Source organism: Arctopsyche grandis, chromosome 8 (genome assembly GCF_051622035.1).
Source record: "Arctopsyche grandis isolate Sample6627 chromosome 8, ASM5162203v2, whole genome shotgun sequence".
Lineage (NCBI taxonomy): Eukaryota > Metazoa > Arthropoda > Insecta > Trichoptera > Hydropsychidae > Arctopsyche > Arctopsyche grandis.
The window spans coordinates 22,394,827-22,412,110 of record NC_135362.1 but is presented as its reverse complement, the minus strand read 5'-3'; the positions used below and the strand labels follow the sequence as shown (position 1 = coordinate 22,412,110).

General features: G+C 43.8%; 1 protein-coding gene across 1 annotated transcript in view; it reads right to left on the bottom strand.

Moving 5' to 3' along the window:
* Ac3 (Adenylate cyclase 3) overlaps positions 1–17,284 on the bottom strand; it is a 111,066-nt gene that overhangs the window by 23,609 nt on the left and 70,173 nt on the right. The window lies entirely within an intron of this gene.

The window sequence follows — 17,284 nt, the reverse complement described above, 5'->3', positions numbered from 1 at the left end:
GTATATACGTATACACAAACTCAAAGCATTTAAATCAGAAAAATCCGACGCGATATTCTAAAATGATACACATATATAAAAACGGACCCGATTTGCGAAACCAATCGGCCTGAAGTAGTCCACGTGGACTAAAACGTTTGACCAATTGGAACATCGACGATACATTCTGACGATTGAGCATCTGCTATAGGGATGTGGCGTAACGACCGATCGTGTCGAGGAGAAGCGGGGAAGTGGGGTAGCGAGAAAGTGGGAGGGTTTGGAGCGTCTGACATGTACAAAGAATAGAATAGACAACTGGTTAGCACATAATACTTTGAACAGAATGGTCACGGGTTAAAAATCCCACTGGTTTATACTGGTCAGACCTTGGATTTGTGACTCCAGGTCGATCGTTTGCTATCAGAGTTTGCTAATTTGTCCGATTTTCATTGAAACGGTTCCAACAAATTGGCAAACCTTGCCCATTTTCTCGCCAATCTTGAGTTTTCAGCAATCTCGGATTTCGCTGAATTGTATAAAATGCTGCAAAATTACAAATTTAACCATAAATGTCTCTGTGGATGTTAATTAATATGTTTTTACTTTGTATAATAATACTTGTATCAAATGTACAATGTTTCTGGCCAGGTAGGCGCATTGGGGTTACCAGTTAGGTTTCCTGGTATAAATAAAAACTAAATAAATAAAATAAAAATAATTGATATATGTATATTTACTGAATTTCGATATTAAGAGGGCTGTACACCCGAAACCTTAATTTTGTTACCGTTCCTTTCTTCGATATATACATATATTGAGTGAATGCGACAGTATATATATATTGAGTGAATGCGACAGTTGCGCTTCGACCAGATAAAACGTATTTTAAATTGACAAAATCGAGGTTTCGTATTCTCCTATTTTCTTCCCCAAAACTGGACCAATTTTTAAAAAATCTTCATCATCGGTATGAGAAAGATACTTTCTGTGTATCTATCGGCGTATTTTTTTTTAAATCGACCGTTAAATAAGCACGCTGGACTCGTTTCGTGGGTGTAAAAAAGAGGCGATTTTATAGATGTTTGGCGGCTCCTAGCTCCTATTAAAAATAAATTAACCAAAAAAATAAAACGATAGATGCACCCCAATGGTGGATATACATAGCATATTAAAAAATAATTTCTCTAGTGCCATAATTGAGGAAGGGAGAAGTATAGTACGTTTGCATGGACAAGGCGCTGCTATCCAGCCCTCTTAATTCATAAGTATTTATATACCTTGTATAATACTAATAATATTTGTGTCAAATGTACAATGTTTCTGGCCAAGAAGGCACATTGGAGCTAATTGTTAGGTCTTGCTGGTATATATTAAAGATATGCGGGAGCGTAAACACAAACACACATCCACGAAGTCACACACACACATACACATATTCATTCATCATTTCGAACGGGTGAACAGGTTGGATCAGCGAGCGTGTAATGCGCTCACTCGACATTTTACTATTAATACGTGCGCGTGCCTATAAATTACTTTTTTTATTCGTGTATCAATTCCTTTCCGAGACCACCCGTCGAAATCAACGGGCACAACACTAGTATTATATATCGATGTATATGTAGGTATGTTGGGTGATCGATTTGAGTGGGTATGTCGCTTTACTCTTAAAACAAATTTTGCCAATCTACGGGAGACTTTCACAAGGGAAAGTGGAGTTTCACTTTTTTGTGTCGTAAAACTTTTCGCTCCTTTTGGCGGTCAAATAAATATTTATTTTGGGGCTTCGAAGGTTGTAGTCCCTGTTGGCAACGACCCCATCAGTTTCGACACGTCTACAGATAGGCGCGACACGAACACATAATAAACACGTGAACAACCATCCGGTTTATGACGCTATGCCACTTTGATGTAATACCATTTCCAGCAAAAATCGCATTACATTGTTGGTCGATTTTTTTTTAGAACATTTTTCTACTTGCCTTTCTTTGCGTTAAATAAATATCAACATGTGTAGGCCGAGTACTTTCAAATATTTAACAAAGTAAGTACATAAATATAAAATGTAATACAATAAATTCATATATCGAGTTACATTGAAATATATTACGCATACGTGTAACAGCCTCAAATATTCGTAAGCCCGAGCATTATTAGCGCGTAAATTCTGAATTTAAAAGCCCTAAGGCTTCGGGGGAAATCTGAAAAACACATCATTGTAATATATTTCGGGATACACATACATACATATGTGTGTACATACAAGCATGAATTTCTCGTGAATTTACATACAAACTGCTGATGGAGGAAGTTTGAATTAGATCAACTTTGCATTTACACAAGACATTTTATTTTAATTATCAGTTTTACCTCAAGATTTGATCAAATCTTGTCTTTACTTAAACAATTTTAAAAATTGCGAATACATCTTATCTTGCCGTCAGTAATAAATCTTAATAAAATAATGATAAATGCAAGGAACTGGCTATTTATTTTTCGTGCACTGCGTGTATATTCATACATAAACACAGATTACCTAAACACAATCTGCTTTAAGTCATCGACTTTAGAGAGTCTTTAATTAATATTATGTATTAGATGTATTATGAACATTTATAAGGATTGTAAATAGGTTTTTGAGCTCTTTTTCCTATTATGCTGTAGATTAACATTAGAATAATATAATACTATGATTACTAACTAAATTAAATTAAATTGTAAAATAGAAAATGATCAGTAGATCAGTAGCTATTAAAATAGATATAAGATGTATTGTGAACAAAATTTCGTAATAATAAAAAGCATTTAAAAATCAAAAAAAATACATACTTTGTAAATACAAATTTACACATTACATACTAAATGTACATTAGGCAGGAGCGAAAAACACGAATTTTGGTTTTTCATCGATGGACCTAATGGAATAATTGCGTCGTATCAAGAAAACGTTTCATAAAAACAATCATCAATTTTAAAAAATGTCCTGTCTCTCCAATCAATCGATTTGCCTTGAATATTTCTAAAAAGTGGGTTTTTTTTTGCATATATGATACTTTTTTAGCATAGTTTCGATTTTTTTAGTAGTAAAACAAATAAACATTTATTATTTATGTATTAGAATTTATCTGGATCGATTATTATAAGTTTTGACTGATTAACGACAATTCAAAGTCGCTGTTTGGCCGAAAAATGTCCCCATACAAAGCGTGCCGGGCTCGCAATGGGTGTTTATATGGGGGAAGCGGTCATCTCAGAAAATCGTAATTTTTTTCTTGTTTCCATGATTATTTTGAAAATATAATTTGATGAGAGCTTTCTTGGATATAATATCTTTAATTAGAATACAAAAAATATCCAAAAAATTTACGAATTTTATTGAATATAAGGAGTCAAAAATGACGTTATTTTGAAGCAAAATGTCATATTTTTACAACATATCATTTTGTTACAATACAGATCGTTTTGTCCCCCTTAAAGTAAAAATAATATGAAAAAGAAACACTTTTGACATTTTTACCAAGATAAATAGATTGTTTGGAGGCACAGGACATTGTTTAAAATCGATCAAATTCTTTATTTAACGTTTCTTTGATACAGCAAAAGTTTTCCATTAGGTCCATCGATCAAAATCTAAAATTAGCGCTTTTCGTCCCGGCCTATGTATGTACATACATATATGCAAACAGTATAGCTGATGACGCCCAAATAATTGGGAATATTTACGTTATAAAATTAACTTATAATCAATCCCTTTTTATAAATTGTATTGTATACATTCTAGGAATTGTGTACTTTTGCAGAAGTGTTCAAAGTTTCAAACTAGCATCAAGAAAATTACTTTCCTATCAACATTTAAAACTTCAGCAACGATAGCACGTTCAATTTACTGATTAATGACATCTAAAATAACACAATCGAGTTGTTTTAGTGGGTCTTGGAACAACTCGAGACGACTTAATGCGACACTATTCTCGTTTCTTCCATATAATTAATTGATGGATTGTTTATTCAGTAAATTGCTACAATACTAGCAGCTGCTTCGGAGTATACTTTCACGTAATAAAACACGAAGGCCTGCTTAATAATTAATTCTAAAATAAGTCATCGATAGAACTTGCAGACGGTAAAAGGTAAAAGGCTTCAAATTTTGGCACAAGCTGGAGAATATCAGATATCCACAGTCATTTTTGATTGGATTTATGAGTTTATGAGTTGCCAAATGAGAGGAATCGTATCCAACATGTGCGGAAATAATTGAGCAAAATTAAAACATGGGAAATGTTTCACATATGTATGTATATACCTATGTATACATATGTATACCAGCAGCATGGGTCGATGGTTGGGCGTTTTCCTAGCACCAAGAGGCGCCGGGTTCGATCCCGTGAGTTGACCTCGATTGAAAAGAATTTATTCTGAGTATATCTGTAATGCTGCTTGTCAGACTTGGATACTTATGACTCCAGGTCGATCTTTTCCTATCAGAGTTTGCCATTTTTTTCCGATTTCATTGTTGAAACGGTTCCTCGATTAAATTGGCTAAAAACCTTTCCACCTACTATGTCACTACTATTTGAGTATGATTAATGTACACGTTACAGTTCATAGATGTCTCGTTAATTTAGAGTTTTCAGTGTCTCGTAATTAAACGACTTTGGATATTTGTGACTCCAGGTCGATCGTTTCCTATCAGAGTTTGCCAATTTTCTCTCATTTCATTGTTGAAACGGTTCCCGATTAAAAATCCTTCCTACCTACTATGTCACCACTATTTGAGTATGATTAATGTACAATAAAATTTACGTACAATTCATATATGTCTCGCTAATTTGCGAGTTTTCAGTGTCTCGTAATTTAGCGACTTGTATAATAAAAATGCTGCATTGTTTGTAATTAGCCAGGAAGGCGTATTGGGGCTTACCTGTTAGGCCTTCCTGGTATATACATATGTATATAATAAAATAAAATAAAATAAATGTGATTTTTTCTACGGCTATACAATAATGCTAAAAATAATATTCCTCATATATCACCATGTAGGCAATAATTTCGTATTTTTTCCATCTTATTTGTCTATATGTGATATATTTTTCGATTATGACGAGGGTTTCGTATCGCTATTCGCTTTTAGACAACTACCTAGTAGTGCGAAAGCTCTCGAGATTTCGCTCCAGAGCACCTGGGGCGAACGTTAATCTGCCAATACGAGTTAGCAATAACGGTATAATATTATGACAGTATTTACTCATAAGCTCGAATATAGAAATAACAACATATTTTTTTACACGGGCAACAAAAACAAAACTTGACAACTGTCGCTAAACAAACAAACTGTAATGGCGTCTAAAACACACTCCAACATTATCAAGTTTTTAAACAGTGCATTACAAAATTGATTCCACATGACTACAGAAAAGTGTTCTGATGCGGTAATATAATACAGCTACATACTAATGAGTAATAATACGTTTACATAAACGCGAAAGATTATTTAAAACATATTTCAGTGTAACGGTGAAGGCTGTGCGAGAGCTGAAGCTATGACAATGACAAATTCCAATAGAACCTTTAGGACTTATGATGTGGCATTTGACCTCAATGACTCACAAAATGAACATTTAAATTCAGTGAGATGGGAAGAATCGAACCAATCTGACATTGACTATTTTAAAATTATTATCAATGAGGCATTGACTGACATAAAAGATGTTTTTTCGGCTCTTCAAATGAAGATGAAAAGAAGTATAGAAATTCTGAAGAAAGACAAGTACAACCTGGTGGATAAATTGAATACTCTCATATCAAACTCAACGCCAACTGAAAACTATCAGAGGCAAATTGCAGACTTGAAAAATCAGTTAAAGGTAAATAAGATACTATTTAAATGTATGTAGTGTGTATTATAATACCTAAAGTTTAATTTTTCAAACAGGAAAAAGAATATATAATTCGTAAAAACCAAGAAGACATGGAAAATGTATATGAAGAATATAATGAAAAACTAAGGCAAATGCAAAAGCGGAATGATGAAAATGTGGAGTAATAAATTCTACAATAATTTTCCATCAACTTATTTGTTTATATTACAGAAAAATATTTAGTCAATTTCTATTTTAGGATGACGTTGATTCAGCAAAATAAAAATTCAGATATTTCTATGACCAAGCTTAAAACCAATGCAGAGAAAATCATCCAGGAAAAAGAAGCGATAATACAACATCTGAAAAATTCCTTAAAAGAGTATCTTCTTAATTTCATTTTTTGTTTATTATTTGTATAATATATCTAATCTATAATTTGGAAAGAGACTTTGTATGTATGTAAATATCCTTGGTCGTCGTCGTCGTCGTCGTCTTCGTCCGTAGATCGGTGACGTCATCGAACACGTGATTCGATTTTTTTTTTTTCGATCCATGGGCGCCGATTTGTTTTTTTCGTTTCAATGGATTCACCCCCGCGGGGGCGCAAGGCGAGTAGCTTCATGGGGCCCCGCCAGGGGCGCCACAAGGGGCGCAGCCCCGTGGGGCCCCAGCCTCATGGGGCCCAGCCCCATGGGGCTCAAAAGGGGGCGCCACAAGGGGCGCAGTCCCATGGGGCTCAAAAGGGGGCGCCACGAGGGGCGCAGCCCCGTGGGGCCCCGGGGGGGCCCAGCCTCATGGGGCTCAAAAGGGGGCGCCACAAGGGGCGCAGCCCCGTGGGGCCCCGAAGGGGGCCCGGGGGGCCCAGCCTCATGGGGCGCAGCCCCATGGGGCTCAAAAGGGGGCGCCACAAGGGACGCAGCCCCGTGGGGCCCCGAAGGGGGCCCGGGGGGCCCAGCCTCATGGGGCGCAGCCCCATGGGGCTCAAAAGGGGGCGCCACAAGGGGCGCAGCCCCGTGGGGCCCCGAATGGGGGCCCGGGGGGCCCAGCCTCATGGGGCGCAGCCCCATGGGGCTCAAAAGGGGGCGCCACAAGGGGCGCAGCCCCGTGGGGCCCCGAATGGGGGCCCGGGGGGCCCAGCCTCATGGGGCGCAGCCCCATGGGGCTCAAAAGGGGGCGCCACAAGGGGCGCAGCCCCGTGGGGCCCCGGGGGGGCCCAGCCTCATGGGGCGCAGCCCCATGGGGCTCAAAAGGGGGCGCCACATGGGGCGCAGCCCCGTGGGGCCCCGAAGGGGGCCCGGGGGGCCCAGCCTCATGGGGCGCAGCCCCATGGGGCTCAAAAGGGGGCGCCACAAGGGGCGCAGTCCCATGGGGCTCAAAAGGGGGCGCCACGAGGGGCGCAGCCCCGTGGGGCCCCGGGGGGGCCCAGCCTCATGGGGCTCAAAAGGGGGCGCCACAAGGGGCGCAGCCCCGTGGGGCCCCGAAGGGGGCCCGGGGGGCCCAGCCTCATGGGGCGCAGCCCCATGGGGCTCAAAAGGGGGCGCCACAAGGGACGCAGCCCCGTGGGGCCCCGAAGGGGGCCCGGGGGGCCCAGCCTCATGGGGCGCAGCCCCATGGGGCTCAAAAGGGGGCGCCACAAGGGGCGCAGCCCCGTGGGGCCCCGGGGGGGCCCAGCCTCATGGGGCGCAGCCCCATGGGGCTCAAAAGGGGGCGCCACATGGGGCGCAGCCCCGTGGGGCCCCGTAGGGGGCCCGGGGGGCCCAGCCTCATGGGGCGCAGCCCCATGGGGCTCAAAAGGGGGCGCCACAAGGGGCGCAGCCCCGTGGGGCCCCGGGGGGGCCCAGCCTCATGGGGCGCAGCCCCATGGGGCTCAAAAGGGGGCGCCACATGGGGCGCAGCCCCGTGGGGCCCCGAAGGGGGCCCGGGGGGCCCAGCCTCATGGGGCGCAGCCCCATGGGGCTCAAAAGGGGGCGCCACAAGGGGCGCAGCCCCGTGGGGCCCCGAATGGGGGCCCGGGGGGCCCAGCCTCATGGGGCGCAGCCCCATGGGGCTCAAAAGGGGGCGCCACAAGGGGCGCAGCCCCGTGGGGCCCCGAAGGGGGCCCGGGGGGCCCAGCCTCATGGGGCGCAAGCCCTAATAGGCATTAACTAAGGGGGGCGAAGCCCTAGACGGCAATTAATCATGGGGGCGCGGAGGGGCGAAGCCCTAAAAGGCAACTGATCATGGGGGCGAAGCCTTAGACGGCATTTAATCATGGGGGCGCGGAGGGGCGAAGCCCTAAAAGGCATTAACTAAGGGGGGCGAAGCCCTAAACGGCAATTAATCTTGGGGGCGCGGGGGGCGAAGCCCTAAAAGGCATTAACTAGGGGGGGCGAAGCCCTAGACGGCATTTAATCATGGGGGTGCGGAGGGGCGAAGCCCTAAAAGGCATTAACTAAGGGGGGCGAAGCCCGAAACGGCAATTAATCTTGGGGGCGCGGGGGGCGAAGCCCTAAAAGGCATTAACTAAGGGGGGCGAAGCCCTAGACGGCAATTAATCATGGGGGCGCGGAGGGGCGAAGCCCTAAAAGGCAACTGATCATGGGGGCGAAGCCTTAGACGGCATTTAATCATGGGGGCGCGGAGGGGCGAAGCCCTAAAAGGCATTAACTAAGGGGGGCGAAGCCCTAAACGGCAATTAATCTTGGGGGCGCGGGGGGCAAAGCCCTAAAAGGCAACTGATCATGGGGGCGAAGCCTTAGACGGCATTTAATCATGGGGGCGCGGAGGGGCGAAGCCCTAAAAGGCATTAACTAAGGGGGGCGAAGCCCTAAACGGCAATTAACTAAGGGGGGCGAAGCCCTAAACGGCAATTAATCTTGGGGGCGCGGGGGGCGAAGCCCTAAAAGGCATTAACTTAGGGGGGCGAAGCCCTAGACGGCTTTTAATCATGGGGGCGCGGAGGGGCGAAGCCCTAAAAGGCAACTGATCATGGGGGCGAAGCCCTAAACGGCAATTGCTCATGGGGCGTGGAGGGGCGAAGCCCTAGAAGGCAAAGGCTCAGGGGGGCGCCGAGGGCGAAGCCCTAGAAGGCAAAAAAAAATTTTGATTTTTTTTTTTGATTTTTTAAAATTTTTTTTTTTAATTTTTTTTTTATTTTTTTTTTATTTTTTTTTTATTTTTATTTTTGATTTTTTTTTTATTTTTTTTTTTATTTTTTTTTTTAATTTTTAAATTTTTTTTTAATTTTTTTTTTTTTTAATTAAATTAGCTTAGTCATGTTTAAGCGGTTTATATTATAAACACTGAGCGAAGCCGGGTAATACAGCTAGTCTAATCTATAATTTGGAAAGAGACTTTGTATGTATGTATGTATCCTTGGTTTTCGTCGTCGTCGTCGTCCGTAGATCGGTGACGTCATCGAACACGTGATTCGATTTTTTTTTTTTCGATCCATGGGCGCCGATTTGTTTTTTTCGATTCAATGGATTCACCCCCGCGGGGGCGCAAGGCGAGTAGTTTAATGGGGCCCCGCCAGGGGCGCCACAAGGGGCGCAGCCCCGTGGGGCCCCAGCCTCATGGGGCGCAGCCCCATGGGGCTCAAAAGGGGGCGCCACAAGGGGCGCAGCCCCGTGGGGCCCCGGGGGGGCCCAGCCTCATGGGGCGCAGCCCCATGGGGCTCAAAAGGGGGCGCCACATGGGGCGCAGCCCCGTGGGGCCCCGAAGGGGGCCCGGGGGGCCCAGCCTCATGGGGCGCAGCCCCATGGGGCTCAAAAGGGGGCGCCACAAGGGGCGCAGCCCCGTGGGGCCCCGAATGGGGGCCCGGGGGGCCCAGCCTCATGGGGCGCAGCCCCATGGGGCTCAAAAGGGGGCGCCACAAGGGGCGCAGCCCCGTGGGGCCCCGAAGGGGGCCCGGGGGGCCCAGCCTCATGGGGCGCAAGCCCTAATAGGCATTAACTAAGGGGGGCGAAGCCCTAGACGGCAATTAATCATGGGGGCGCGGAGGGGCGAAGCCCTACAAGGCAACTGATCATGGGGGCGAAGCCTTAGACGGCATTTAATCATGGGGGCGCGGAGGGGCGAAGCCCTAAAAGGCATTAACTAAGGGGGGCGAAGCCCTAAACGGCAATTAATCTTGGGGGCGCGGGGGGCGAAGCCCTAAAAGGCATTAACTAGGGGGGGCGAAGCCCTAGACGGCATTTAATCATGGGGGTGCGGAGGGGCGAAGCCCTAAAAGGCATTAACTAAGGGGGGCGAAGCCCGAAACGGCAATTAATCTTGGGGGCGCGGGGGGCGAAGCCCTAAAAGGCATTAACTAAGAGGGGCGAAGCCCTAGACGGCAATTAATCATGGGGGCGCGGAGGGGCGAAGCCCTAAAAGGCAACTGATCATGGGGGCGAAGCCTTAGACGGCATTTAATCATGGGGGCGCGGAGGGGCGAAGCCCTAAAAGGCATTAACTAAGGGGGGCGAAGCCCTAAACGGCAATTAATCTTGGGGGCGCGGGGGGCAAAGCCCTAAAAGGCAACTGATCATGGGGGCGAAGCCTTAGACGGCATTTAATCATGGGGGCGCGGAGGGGCGAAGCCCTAAAAGGCATTAACTAAGGGGGGCGAAGCCCTAAACGGCAATTAACTAAGGGGGGCGAAGCCCTAAACGGCAATTAATCTTGGGGGCGCGGGGGGCGAAGCCCTAAAAGGCATTAACTTAGGGGGGCGAAGCCCTAGACGGCTTTTAATCATGGGGGCGCGGAGGGGCGAAGCCCTAAAAGGCAACTGATCATGGGGGCGAAGCCCTAAACGGCAATTGCTCATGGGGCGTGGAGGGGCGAAGCCCTAGAAGGCAAAGGCTCAGGGGGGCGCCGAGGGCGAAGCCCTAGAAGGCAAAAAAAAATTTTGATTTTTTTTTTTGATTTTTTAAAAAATTTTTTTTTAATTTTTTTTTTATTTTTTTTTTATTTTTTTTTTATTTTTATTTTTTGATTTTTTTTTTATTTTTTTTTTTATTTTTTTTTTTAATTTTTAAATTTTTTTTTAATTTTTTTTTTTTTTAATTAAATTAGCTTAGTCATGTTTAAGCGGTTTATATTATAAACACTGAGCGAAGCCGGGTAATACAGCTAGTCTAATCTATAATTTGGAAAGAGACTTTGTATGTATGTATGTATCCTTGGTTTTCGTCGTCGTCGTCGTCCGTAGATCGGTGACGTCATCGAACACGTGATTCGATTTTTTTTTTTTCGATCCATGGGCGCCGATTTGTTTTTTTCGATTCAATGGATTCACCCCCGCGGGGGCGCAAGGCGAGTAGTTTAATGGGGCCCCGCCAGGGGCGCCACAAGGGGCGCAGCCCCGTGGGGCCCCAGCCTCATGGGGCGCAGCCCCATGGGGATCAAAAGGGGGCGCCACAAGGGGCGCAGCCCCGTGGGGCCCAGCCTCATGGGGCGCAGCCCCATGGGGCTCAAAAGGGGGCGCCACAAGGGGCGCAGCCCCGTGGGGCCCCGAAGGGGGCCCGGGGGGCCCAGCCTCATGGGGCGCAGCCCCATGGGGCTCAAAAGGGGGCGCCACAAGGGGCGCAGCCCCGTGGGGCCCCGAAGGGGGCCCGGGGGGCCCAGCCTCATGGGGCGCAGCCCCATGGGGCTCAAAAGGGGGCGCCACAAGGGGCGCAGCCCCGTGGGGGCCCGGGGGGCCTAGCCTCATGGGGCGCAGCCCCATGGGGCTCAAAAGGGGGTGCCACAAGGGGCGCAGCCCCGTGAAGCCCCGAAGGGGGCGCAGCCCCGTGAAGCCCCGAAGGGGGCGCGGGGGGCCCAGCCTCATGGGGCGCAGCCCCATGGGGCTCAAAAGGGGGCGCCACAAGGGGCGCAGCCCCGTGGGGCCCCGAAGGGGGCCCGGGGGGCCCAGCCTCATGGGGCGCAGCCCCATGGGGCTCAAAAGGGGGCGCCACAAGGGGCACAGCCCCGTGGGGCCCCGAAGGGGGCCCGGGGGGCCCAGCCTCATGGGGCGCAAGCCCTAATAGGCATTAACTAAGGGGGGCGAAGCCCTAGACGGCAATTAATCATGGGGGCGCGGAGGGGCGAAGCCCTAAAAGGCAACTGATCATGGGGGCGAAGCCTTAGACGGCATTTAATCATGGGGGCGCGGAGGGGCGAAGCCCTAAAAGGCATTAACTAAGGGGGGCGAAGCCCTAAACGGCAATTAATCTTGGGGGCGCGGGGGGCGAAGCCCTAAAAGGCATTAACTAGGGGGGGCGAAGCCCTAGACGGCATTTAATCATGGGGGTGCGGAGGGGCGAAGCCCTAAAAGGCATTAACTAAGGGGGGCGAAGCCCGAAACGGCAATTAATCTTGGGGGCGCGGGGGGCGAAGCCCTAAAAGGCATTAACTAAGGGGGGCGAAGCCCTAGACGGCATTTAATCATGGGGGTGCGGAGGGGCGAAGCCCTAAAAGGCATTAACTAAGGGGGGCGAAGCCCTAAACGGCAATTAATCTTTGGGGCGCGGGGGGCGAAGCCCTAAAAGGCATTAACTTAGGGGGGCGAAGCCCTAGACGGCTTTTAATCATGGGGGCGCGGAGGGGCGAAGCCCTAAAAGGCATTAACTAAGGGGGGCGAAGCCCTAAACGGCAATTAATCTTGGGGGCGCGGGGGGCGAAGCCCTAAAAGGCATTAACTAAGGGGGGCGAAGCCCTAGACGGCATTTAATCATGGGGGTGCGGAGGGGCGAAGCCCTAAAAGGCATTAACTAAGGGGGGCGAAGCCCTAAACGGCAATTAATCTTTGGGGCGCGGGGGGCGAAGCCCTAAAAGGCATTAACTTAGGGGGGCGAAGCCCTAGACGGCTTTTAATCATGGGGGCGCGGAGGGGCGAAGCCCTAAAAGGCATTAACTAAGGGGGGCGAAGCCCTAAACGGCAATTAATCTTGGGGGCGCGGGGGGCGAAGCCCTAAAAGGCATTAACTAAGGGGGGCGAAGCCCTAGACGGCATTTAATCATGGGGGTGCGGAGGGGCGAAGCCCTAAAAGGCATTAACTAAGGGGGGCGAAGCCCTAAACGGCAATTGCTCATGGGGCGTGGAGGGGCGAAGCCCTAGAAGGCAAAGGCTCAGGGGGGCGCCGAGGGCGAAGCCCTAGAAGGCAAAAAAAAAATTTGATTTTTTTTTTTTGATTTTTTAAAATTTTTTTTTTAAATTTTTTTTTATTTTTTTTTTATTTTTTTTTTTAATTTTTAAATTTTTTTTTAATTTTTTTTTTTTTTTAATTAAATTAGCTTAGTCATGTTTAAGCGGTTTATATTATAAACACTGAGCGAAGCCGGGTAATACAGCTAGTCCAATATAAATACATACATACGTGTTTCATTAATTGTTCAGATTTCAATCGACAACCACAAATAAACAACCGAGAGATCATCATAACTGCAACGTACATCAATTGGGTCACTTAATCAATAAAAAAATACATTCAATAAATAGTACAAAGAAGGTGAGATTTGCATACACAGATTTATATGTATGTATTGCCTAAATTTAATAAACGGTATTTCTTTCATCAGAATTTATTTGATCTCATTATGGAAGTAGAAAAATATCAGGAAAGAGTGCAAAAGAAGTGTGATACCTTATTACATCACTTAGAGGTAATTTTATATTTCCAATTGTGCCATATATGTACATATCGGATTATTGACATTGGATTTTATTTGTTTTATTTGATTTTAGAAAAAATTCGGAACATAAAAATTTAATAGAAGAATCATACAAAATTATTATATCGAAATATATTTATATATATACATATATATATTTATGTATCCACTTATTTTGATATTTAATTATAAATCACGTGATTAAATTTGTTGTTTTTTTTTTACTACCATGGATATTCATTAATTTATTTCTAAAAAAAATGAATTCAAGCTTATTTAAATAGAGTTTTTATCATAAGTAAATATTATATCGTTACGATTTCTTCCATCTATAAAAAACTTTCGAAATTATTTATACCTTCATATTCATGAATCCATAAAAGTATCATAAAATATAATATTTTCTATACCTATACATAAGAATGTTTTAATTCTTAGCCATAAGTTACAGCCCATTAACTCTGTCGATCAATTACCTTTGTACATATGTATATACCCTAACCGCCGTACATCTTAATATATTATAACCCGTCGAAATTGTAAATTTAACTCATCGAAACACATCACAGTTACTCGCGCCTAACTAATTACCCCCATACATGGCTGTGTCGTTCACTTTCGTCTCTAATTAGTCCCACATACATACATACATACGTACATACATATGTTATACACAATTTCGACGAACCTTTTACGTAAATCACACAAAGGCATGATTAACCTAAACCTAAACCGAAATGAACACGAGCCGAATTTTTGACAGAGCTCTGCGCGGCGACAAATCAAAATCACATTTTTACAACCACTATTAGGCTCATAGCGAACTTTATTCGGGCGCCGTTCATTAACTAAATTAACCAAATAACCTGATTTCAAACACATTTGCAAACAATATTTAATGTTTACGAGAACAGTGATGCTGTTATATTATTTGTAGAATTATCAGCTTTGAATTTTTATTCTGAAAAGTCTCATATTGTATAGATGAGGTTCGAGAATAAATATATTTGTATGATATATCATTGAGATATATACAAAGATATTTATTTTATATTCAATTTAAAGTGTTTTATTCATTATATGAGCCGTTCAGTTTGATAATGGTATAACTTTTCTGCATTTCGAAAAATATTTCGCAATACATTAAATATGTCTTGAGCTTAACAATATTTCAAAATACTGGTGGACTCTAGTGCGTTTATTCTGCTTTTCCGGGATTCTGGAGATATGAAATGAAAAGAAATGATAACAATGTATGAATTAAATCAAACAGAAATGGTGTTACTGCGAGAAACAGGACAGGGAGAAACAGAACAGTTTGTTTCAATGAAATAGGATAAATTGCCAAACTCTGATAGGAAACGATCGTACAGAAGTTATATATTATATATAAGGTCTGGCCAGCAACACTGGGTTAGTGCTCAAGTCTGTGGCCCCTCAGTTGTTAGCATTATTTATTTATATATCTATGCAGGTATACACCAATTTATTTAATTTTAGACAACATCTAAGGTCAAACATTGTACTGTACTATAAGTATTATTAAACATCGATTGACAAACATAGAGATATCTATAGACAAATTTGTATCACATTATAAATCAGCAAATTCGATTTGCTGTAAACTCAAATTTTGCGAAACACAGGACAGGGTGGCCAATTTTTTGGAGCCGTTTCGATGAATTGGCAAATTCTGATAGGAAATAATCGACCTTGGAGTCACAAAGCAAAGGCACAAACAAAGCCAGGAATTGAACCCGTGACCACACATTTGAAAGCATTACACTGGTTATATAAAATTACGTAGTAATATGTGGAAAAAAAACCTCCCCCACTCAACTACTATATTCTGATTATTTTTATTAAAATTGGGGAGCATGCCGATAAAATCTATACGCTGTACTGTGGTAAGGCAATTATTGACTGCAGACTGCTATTTTTAAAATTGATCAATTCTTCGAATTGCAGTTGAAAAACAATTACCGTTAAGTCTGGAACCTAATAAAACAGCCAATTCTCGAGGGGCTATTTTGCTAATTGGAGCTTGCGCCTAGTGTGGTCGGTAAATTACATCGGAATCGATACCGAACATAACTCACACGTGAAAGGCTACCCCTAGCCACCGAACTGGCCCTTTCGCTAATTTCTAATTTTAACGCCTCTGTAAATTTACGCCAAATAAGACTTCATTATGATTGATCGATCGAATCGGTCGTAGTTAGTTAAGGCGCGTTATCGTGTCGGACGCGCACTAACAACCTAATTGCTCAATAAATTTTCTTTTATTTTATGGCGGATTTTCTCACATGGTGCCACACGAAACCAGGAGGAAAATCTTTAAAGATTCGCCTGTTTTATTTTTGAAGCCCTAAAGAAGCTTTATTTGAACTTTCTGTGGGAAAGTCAACAGACGTATGTAAGTGCTCTCTACAGACCTCGTGCGATACGTACATATGGCTTTTGTTTGTTTTCCACTATAATTAGTCTCTAATGGTGAATTAAAATGTTTCAACAGATATTAAATTTAAAACTTCAGTTACGCCACTGTTGATCCAAAATCAAAAATTAGAAATATATTATGCTTACTTATTAGGAATTGAACAATGACTCTTATATTTGTACTCGAACCATATTATTCATTTTGAACGAACTACATATGTATAATACAATGTAATTAAATACTAAGAAAATTGATCAGTTCTGTTATTTCATTATTGCTTCATCTTGACGTAGAACTGCATTTATTTGTGAGGGCATATATGTATGTATTAATGCAATTGGGCGAATAAAAGCTGCTTTTAAATCAATGTGTGTTGTGAATGATGACTTCTGGATGTAAAATTTAAACGCCAAAATGCTACAACAAAGTCCAATGCACTCGAAGAAGTATGGAACGCCGTATGCTCGACATACCAGGGAGTTATAGAAAACGGAATACGTCGGTGAGAAGTACATATGACTAGGATAGTTGATATAGTAACGAAAGTAAATATATTTAAATAGCAATGGGTTGGTCTCTTGGCCATAAGAATTGATGAAAGGTTGACAAAAGAAGTACTAGAATGGGTCCTGAGAGAATTATAAAATGTTGGGCATTACCCTGGTTAGTCGTGAGATGTAATCAGTACAGTTTAGAATTATAAAATATATAAAAAATGAAACTAAATTATTACCTCAATCCTTTACAAATCAGTCTTATATAAATTTCATTCATTTATCCTAGATTTAGTTGTTTTTCTCTAGTTTTTTTACTAATCAACCCATTTCGTTTTTCGAAAAACTACTTTTATAATATATCAACCGGGAGAGATAGGAAATTGAATATTTGACCGAGAAGTATGACAAGAGTAGTTGATATAGTACAGAGAGTGAAGAATTTGAAAAAGCTATTGGTGGGTCACGTAGCTAGAAGAATGGACGTAGTGCTGGAGTGATACCCAAGAGAATGTAAAAGGAGACCGCAGGGGAGATGGATGTATGAAATTAGAAAAATGTGTGGCGTGAGATGGATAAGAGTTGCACAAAACAGAGACGATTGGAAGGGTATTGGAGAGGCCTTCATCCAACCCCAGATGGCGCGGTGATGTATGCTCGGCATAACAAGGACAGACAAGAGACAGAATACGTAGGTGTGAAGTATGACAAGAGAAGTGGAGAAAGTAAAGAGATTAAAATGGCAATGAGAAGGTAACCTATCTAGACGAATAGACGTAAAGTGGACAAAAGAGGTGCTGGAATAGTACTCTAGAGAATGTAAAAGGGTGAAAATATGTGGAGTGAGATGGATAAGAATTGTGCAAAATATAAACGATCTCATATAAATATAA